Here is a 9,097-nt window from a genome sequence, read left to right on the forward strand (position 1 = left end):
CATATGACATGACTTTCATAATATCCTATGTAAGCATACATACCTCATATTTCCTTTCGGTCATCCATACTTCATGTAGCAACTTCACAAAAGAATTTGTCCTTTAGACTTGCTTCTTTGTTATGTCATCATATCATCATCCCTTGAATCCCACGAGTTGTAATTCCTGATGAAATTCTTGCCTTCCTTTTATATCGCAGAATACTTTGATGAGGATTCAATCAGAGAAACTTGAGGATCATCCAACAAATGTTTCCTTGACTATTGTCTGATGATCCCAGTTGATCATGACATCTACTTCTTTCTATAAGTATCAATTGAGATTTCAATGGGATCTCCAAGAGCCCTTATTGTTTGTAATCAATAGAATTTATTCTAGACATTATTTCTGCTTTCCCATGTCAATAACTCTTACTTCTAATGCTTCTATCATGATGCTACAATTTAATCTGATGCATCCTATCTTATTTACATTGATTCCTATCTATAAATTATAAGTGAAAAGAACCTACTAGTGAAGAAGATCATCTCAATCACAATAAAGATATTTTTGCTTCTTCCTTCTTAAGTTTCTTTGTCTCAGGTTCTTTCACTTTCTCAATAATATGGGCTTCTTCCCTAACCCTCTTGCATTTAGGACAATCTCTTCTATAGTGCCCAAATCTTTGACAACCATAACATCTTTCCTTAGCCATGTTCTTCTTTTTCTTTGGAGGACCAAGATTTCCAAATTTCTCTTTTCTTCTCATCTCTGATTGATCCCTTCTATCTTATCTTTTGTTACTTTCTTTCTTCAACTTTTCTTCCTCTACCTTGTGGAGGGACCATAATTTGATGAATGGGGTAGTGTAACACCCCCTCCTCCCAAGTCCACTGAAGCAACCGACCAGTTGGGGTAAACATGCGACAAGAGAGGCTTCTATAAGGGATTCAACCTCCTTGGTGACCTCAAGGAAATGGAATCGATGGAACACGTTAAAAAAACCCATCCACATTAGCAACAACACCCTCAAGAAACATGTCAGCCACTCATACATCATGTCCTTGAGTCTCACTGATGATTTAAGCCTTTTAACCCCTGGTCTCTCTCATGCTATAGGCAAGACAGTGTTGGGTTGTGTTATATTCTTTCCACGACTAGCCCACATAGTTAACCAGGGGGTTAGAGGGGGGCGGAGCCCCCCTTCGTTGTGCCGATTGTGTAGCGATGAGGGGTCACAGGGGGTTTGAGGCACACCTGTAACCCCACTTTATGGGGCGCTGCCCCGGAAAATTTTGGTTTTGGACCCTATGTTAGGATGGGCATACCCACCTATGGTTTTGTGCATGATTTTCGCACATGTTTTTGGACGTGATGGTTTTCGGTCCATGGTATTGAATGCTTCGGCATGTATAAATATGTATTATAACATTGAAAGGAACATAATGAAAAATCAAGCTGGTAGTCCCGATTTTGGGATCCAGGGGAAATTCTCTGTGTATATGTGTTTTATGTGTTATGCTATCGCATTGTTTATTTTCTGTGTTTTAGAATTCGTATGCAAGTAATTTCTATAGGGGGTTAAAACCTACATTTGGTATCATAGTTGTTTTGGCTTCAAGGGGACGCCTTTGTTGCTGAGGGGTTTCGCTCGGGCCTGTGGTAGACCCTGTTCAGTGGGAGATCTGCGAGATCGATTTTGATGGTGAAAGAAGATGGAAAACAGTGGAAAGATAGAGATCGAGAAATTTAATGGTCAGAGTTTTGAGTTGTGGAAACTCAAGATGGAGGATTTATTGGTGGATAAAGATCAGTGGATCACGGTAGATCTGGGTACTAAACCAATGGGAGTGTCTGATGAAGAATGGAAGAAGTTGGATCGGAAGGCAAAGAGCACAATACGATTGTGTGTCTTAGATTCAATATTGTTGAATGTTTATGAGAGATTTTTCAGCATAAATCACATTATATTTCATTTGTTGATGCGTTTCGAACCAACCAATGTGGTTCATCGCCAGGAGAAGTTGAATGAACAGATCTTGCTTTGCATATTAAATAGATAGAGCCGAACATCCAACGGCTATATTTGTTGACCAAAACCGATGCTCCAATCATGACTGAACCGAACTTGGAATGTCATCTAGAATCCATCACTATCCTTGAGGAATTTTTTACTCCTTGTCCCTCATGCTTTACAGCGATCCAATCCTGGATCACTAGGCCCTAAACCGAGATCAATCTCTCAAGCTTTACCACAATCCAAACCTAGATCACCAAGCCCTAAATCGAGACTTCTCTCTCAGGACTTACCGTGTATCCCGCCAAAACTGGTCAAGGGATTCTTAGGCCTTTGGGGATGAACCTTGAGACCACCTCTTCCTCAAATTCTGAAATCCATCCAGCAAACCAAACCTCAAAACTGAGATAAACATCCCATCATACCATGGCCTTCGTAAAAAGGCAAGGCTAGGCTAAAAAACCACTTTCATAACTCGGGAAAACCATGCCACCAACAACAAGAGAACCATACACCAACATGCAAAGCCATGCATGTCCAAACTAGCTAGGAAATCACACATGCAAAAGGTTACCTACAAGTATTCATGTTGAAGTTGCTTTATCATGCTTTTCCTTCCTTGATCCTTGCTTTCCTTCCTTTCTCTTCTTTGCTTTTCCTTCCTTGATCCAAAGCTAGAGTGCCCCAAGAAAACTCTAAGTGACCAAGAGTGTGTGTGTGTGAGAGAGAGAGAGAGAGAGAATAATGAGAGAGCTCCAAACTTGGACTGACCAAGAGCTTGCAAACTGATCCTCAAAAGCCTTTTTATTAATGAGGCCTCTAATTTCTTCCTTTTCCATTATTTTCCTTTAATTTCCTCCTCACATGTAATCTATGACCTTTTACCTTCCTTTTCTCATATTTTCCTTTATTTTCATAAAGAAATGTGCCAAAAATGCCTTTTTGCCTTAGCCTTTGCCAATTTTCCTTAGCCAAAACAGACATCCAGTGATGCCCACTAGGATATTTTTTCCCAACATTCAGCTTGGAATATTGTCCCTTACCCATGGTCTTATTTTTCCTTTGTTAACTTTTATTACATGAACTTTTCACCAGGGCTGTTACAGAACCCCTCCCCTTGGGGAACACCGTTCTCAATTTTAAACCACACCAAGACCTCAGCGAAACCGCTGAAAACAATCAAACTTCCCATGGAGCTTTTAACTTAGCTCGTTGTAGTATTTACAATAAATGACCTGCTCAAAAGTAAACATGACCAGATAACAACCATACCGCATACTTGAGCTTTATAACATAGCTCATTATGGTATTTACAATAATCACATATACACATATGCACATTTTCTAAACCATCAAATTAAAGGATATGATGCCTGTATCAATCAACAAGGGACTCCAGAGGATCACACCTCCACCCTCCAAAGTAGTACCAGGATTCACCTCCTTCCTAGGAAGTCCAGAATGCACTATCACAGTCAAAGTTGCATCCAATGTCCAGTGCTAGAATCCTACGCCACTTGTCCCCTAAGCGAACAATTACTGGCTCATTGTTCCAAGGTGCACTCCCAATGTGTATCTGATTCCATCTGGCAATGCTAATGACCAAAACAAATATACCCATGACCTTCCCTTCTCTGCTACATAGTCTCTCGAGAAATCCGGTCACCCCCTTTCGTGCAGTCACTCACCATCGAAGTTTCCCGGAATCCCCTATCCCGGGCAATCCATCCCTTGGCAAGGCTTCCTCACATTGAAAGATCAACAACCAAGGCATATACCTACCTCAAAACCATCATATCGGTCATAGCATGGCCATGGCAATCAATGGACACTATTGGGTACCAATGTCCCACAATGGCCCTGCTCCTGAAGTGCTTTACCAGCACACTATTGCATGTTCCAATTTATTTTGTTGTTGCTGCTAATTCTTGCAGTCGATTTCGGCCACTCAACTGGGCATGTTCATGCATTCCTGTTCCAAGCACATAATTTCCATTGGATTTAAATAAATTGAAATAACCTCAAATCATACTTCATTGGTAGCTCTTCAATAAGGTACACTTGCAATTCTGTTCACTTCTTGCCACAACAAGTCAAACTAATTGTTTGATCAAAACATCATGTATAAACATATCACATCAGGTTAGCTCAAAATACAACCATCATAGATCAACATCATAAATCACATGTAACCATCATAAACCAAAATCATAGATCACATATAATCATCATATACCATAGTCATAAATCATATGCATAATAAAACTAAATAAAATGCTGATACTTATCCTTTCATCAATCCTTATCTTCTACCTTTGTCTTTCTTCCGTATGCACTCCAGATTAGTTGCCACACCCGACAAAAACCCAGTGCCTTCTCCTCAACTGTGTGCACATACACATTGTGTGCGTTACACACATACAGCTACACACGTTATACAACATCATGCACTACACACATCTACACCAGTACCATATGTACCACATGTACACAATACCACCTGTACACTGCAACTACCTTCACAACGTATGCACAACATGTGCACAACATCACATATACGCGGCACCACATGCACAACGTGTACACAACGCCACATGTACACTGCACCACTATACAACATGTACACAATACCACATGTACACAGTACCACACACACGACATGTACGTGACACCATAAGTATACAGTGCCACATGCACAACATGTACACAACACCACCACAGTGCCACTTCTACAACATGTCCACAGCATCACATGCACACCGCACCACTTGTACAATCATGCACACAACACCATATGTACATAGCGCCACATGTACAACATCCACGTAATACCATTTGTACATAACAATACATATCCTACATGCACATAGAATCATCTGTACACACCACCGCATATGCAATCATGCGCACAACACCATATGCAATATTCGTACAACACTATATGTACCATCCTGTACATAACTCTGCATAAACAACATGTACACACACTATATATACACACGCCGCATGTGCACACATCATAGATGTAACATGTACAACATATACATCAGATACGCAATAGTAATACCACACATCCAAAACCACACTATCCTTACCAAGAAACCTTGCTTCAAGTGTCTTATCCATGCTTATCCTAGTATGTCGCAGACCACACTTCTTTAATTTTGTTGATGAATCCCATGGTATAATCTGTCCATAACATAAGCATAGGCATAATACAAGCATACAATATAAATTCATAATGTGATATTGACCTCATATATTTGTCATGACTACTCTTCCCACTAGATTCCTCATAGCCAGGAACCTCTTCCTGCCATTCGCCTGCATAATCAATCATTCCTCCACAAGGATGATTTCTTATGACCCTATTAGACAGTGACATAGATACATACATACATACATATATAATCATTAGCATAAAAAAATCATCATTATATCAAACAACGACATACATACATACATGTATACATATACAAACATCAACATAATCACGATCATAACATAATTACCAGATAACATAAGGTCTAGGTTAAGAGAACTTCCTCTATTCATGCACAACATGCACAACATTGAGAAAATTAATCCCAACATAGCCAACGCATCTGACACCTCAGATGCATTTACTTTACCTTTTCTAGTTACCTTTCACATGTTTGTACTGCCATCATTCGTTTACCACTATGGACCAACCAGTTCAACCGATTGTCATAGTCTTACCTTCCACTGCGCTTATTCATGCACAAAGCTTCATCTGTGTCTTACATCACTTGTTGGGTACCACAGAGCTCTCCCCGAGCTCCCTTAACTTTCCTCTTTCCCAAACAATTCCCAAGACTCAAAACATAAAAAGCAATACCAAGAAACAACCAAGAATAAAACCATGAAAACCAATAACAACACGACACCGCAACAAAGTGGCATAACTATGCACCAAACACACTCAAAATCGCAAATCAAATGCAACAATCACAAAATACCAAAAGCACAAGACTAACCACATACACCATGACTCTATCCCCGTGGTTCCCAAGGAAAGCTCAACCAGAGCCTTCTTCAAAATTTCATGGCAACCTCTTTTTCCATGCAATCCCCTGCATCATACTGTTGTCATTACATAAATAAATATACCTCATCTTTTTGTGCCAAACACGTTTCCTTGTAGCTGAACATGTCCATGCCATATCTCAAAGGACTCCAATTCCCTTGACAGATCCACCTCTGACTAGAGACTAGCTAATATACATGCCAAGTACATGTTCATGAATCTAGCACATATCCACATAATGTCAAACAAAATCAAGGTTAAGAAGACTTCTTGTATGCAAAGCACTCATAAGTTTGGAATTAGGGTTTCCAAACATAGTCAAAGGAATTCTTGTCCAATTCCTTCCTTTTACCTTTTTAGATGGTTGCAATCGAAACTTACTATGTACTATCACATCACCCAATTTTTAGTTGTATAAACATATCAAGTGTTACCTTTTCATGCTAATACCAAGCATGTTTCCTGCAACTACTCACACATGTCAACCACATGTTCCAAATATCAAGACAATCATATCTATCAATTTGAAATCAACTTTTACAAACAATCGTGTCATAACCCATAGTCAACGCATAGTCATTAGACATAATGCTACAAATGTAAACTACATTCAAGTACATATCAATTGTCTCAACACATACGTGTTAGTACAATCATCTTAAAACAAGATCATTGGAACACATACTCATATTATGAAATTCATCAAACATTCAATCAACTTGCAAACATACCATGTTAAATAATTCAACTAGACACCAAACACTCAAACACCAAATAAATGTCCTAATCAAACAGTCAAGCACAAGGTAGATGACATGAACAAGTTCATACCTTAATGTATCTCAGGGGAGGCAATATTTTATGCACAATCAATCTAGTTAGCATGGTGTAACTTCACGAGATATTAACTCAAACATAAATAGGATCATGATACCCAAAATAGTCACTAGCTAACATGTTCACATCATAAGCTCATAAGCATTTTTCCTTCATGCATAACAATCACATATGTACGATTAGTCTAGATTAATACGACACCATATCCAAAATATGTCGACTCATACCTGAATATCGCAACCATAACCATTTGCATAGGTCAAACTAAGTTAACACAATACATATAACATCAATATTTTCAATGCAATGAACATAACCATCACGCATATGACCAATCCAAATTACAATATCAAGATATTAATGAAATAACCCTAATCATCAAGTTGATAGCATATAACAATAATAAGCTATATATCATGCTCATCAACAACCTAATCATCAAGTTATATAACATAAAAAAACAATAGTAATGCATACAACCACATGTTACAATCATTCTTGACTATCCGACACATGTCAATATGACTACACTAATCAACTATCATCTATCATGTACGTAGCTATAACGTCAAAAGACATGTACATAAACCTAATGTACATAACCCTTATTCATATAAAAATTCTTAACTTACATACCTACATGTTAACATACAATACTTGTATGACGATCTGCTCTTACTCCAAAGTCCAATGTTGCAACCTCACTATGATGATTTTCAATTCCTGCTCTATCTCAGCGAATGCATTAGCATCATAACAACAAACATCACCTTGATGACCTAAATTGCATACCATGACTTCACAAGGCATGTTTGACCTACTATTCATGCATAACTATAAACAAGACCATACATGCATAACAACTACATATAGACATATAACTCATGAGTACCAAACCATATTCACATCATTCTAGTTAGAGTCCAGTCATCAATGCATGACCATATCAACTACACAAACCATGACCCCATGCATGACAACAACCATTACTCCATTGTACACATTTTCACATGCAACCATCAATATGCATAAGCAATCCTAATCAACTACACATATGCATGAACGCATGTAGTTGAGCATGAGCGATCAATTCTTGTAACCAACCTATAAGACTAATGCATGTAATCAAACATACAAGAATGCAATCTAACATATAAGGATGTAATCAAGCTGCATATAATCATATAACCAGTCATATACTCCTGACGATGCATTCCACAAAATCACATCAAGTTCCTTATGATAACCTTACTACAACCATGATAAACATGATGCAATGCAACAAGCACATGGAATGCAAGTGTAAGAGACACACATGCAATTGACATGCATGCATGACAAACACCTTCACCCAAGGAGAGGGCAACCACGCTCTGATACCAATCTGTAACACTACCTCCTCCCAGGTCCACCCAAGCAACCGGCCAGCCGAAGTAAACATGCGACGAGAGAGACTACTATAAGGGATTCAACCTCCTTGGTGACCTTAAGGAAATGGAATTGACGAAACACCTTAAACAAACCCATCCACATTAGCAACAACACCTTCAAGAGACATGTCAGCCACTTATACATCCTATCCCTAAGTCCCACTGATGATTTAAGCATTTTAACCCCTGGTCGCTCTCATGTTATAAGTAAGACAATGTCTAGAAGCCAAAGTCACTCTCACGGACCTATGTGCTAATGTCCCTGGACTCTTTTCAGCAGACTTGTGCTAGCATTCCTGAGATTTGAACCACTTTTCTATCACATAATCCTGACCTCTACCCAGAACTTGTTATAACCTTCAAAATCCATCAAAGACATGATGACAAGATAAACAAACCAAAAATCAAACTCGGGATTAGGCCTGAGCATCCCCAACTGGGACTGACATTCTGTCAAACACTTGGCATCAATGCAACCTTCAGATTTAGGATACAAGACAGAGCATAAATGATTGAAAGCACTTATAAAACATAACTAGAAGGATCACCACCTTCTCCATTGAACTATTAAAACATCAATTAGGTCTTGCATCCATCCATTTAACAATTACAAGTAAATACATGAAATAACCATGAAATGAACTAGTCATTTAACCATGCTTATAACCAACATAAAACCATATAAATATCAGAGATATGACAACCATTAAATCCACATATAAACAAGGCAAATTTAAGAGAACTTAGATTTTATTAATCATAGGAAAATATGATCAGGTTCGGGA

Source organism: Pinus tabuliformis, chromosome 1_2 (assembly GCF_031772625.1).
Source record: "Pinus tabuliformis cultivar Carrire ecotype Pingquan chromosome 1_2, CPIR1, whole genome shotgun sequence".
Lineage (NCBI taxonomy): Eukaryota > Viridiplantae > Streptophyta > Pinopsida > Pinales > Pinaceae > Pinus > Pinus tabuliformis.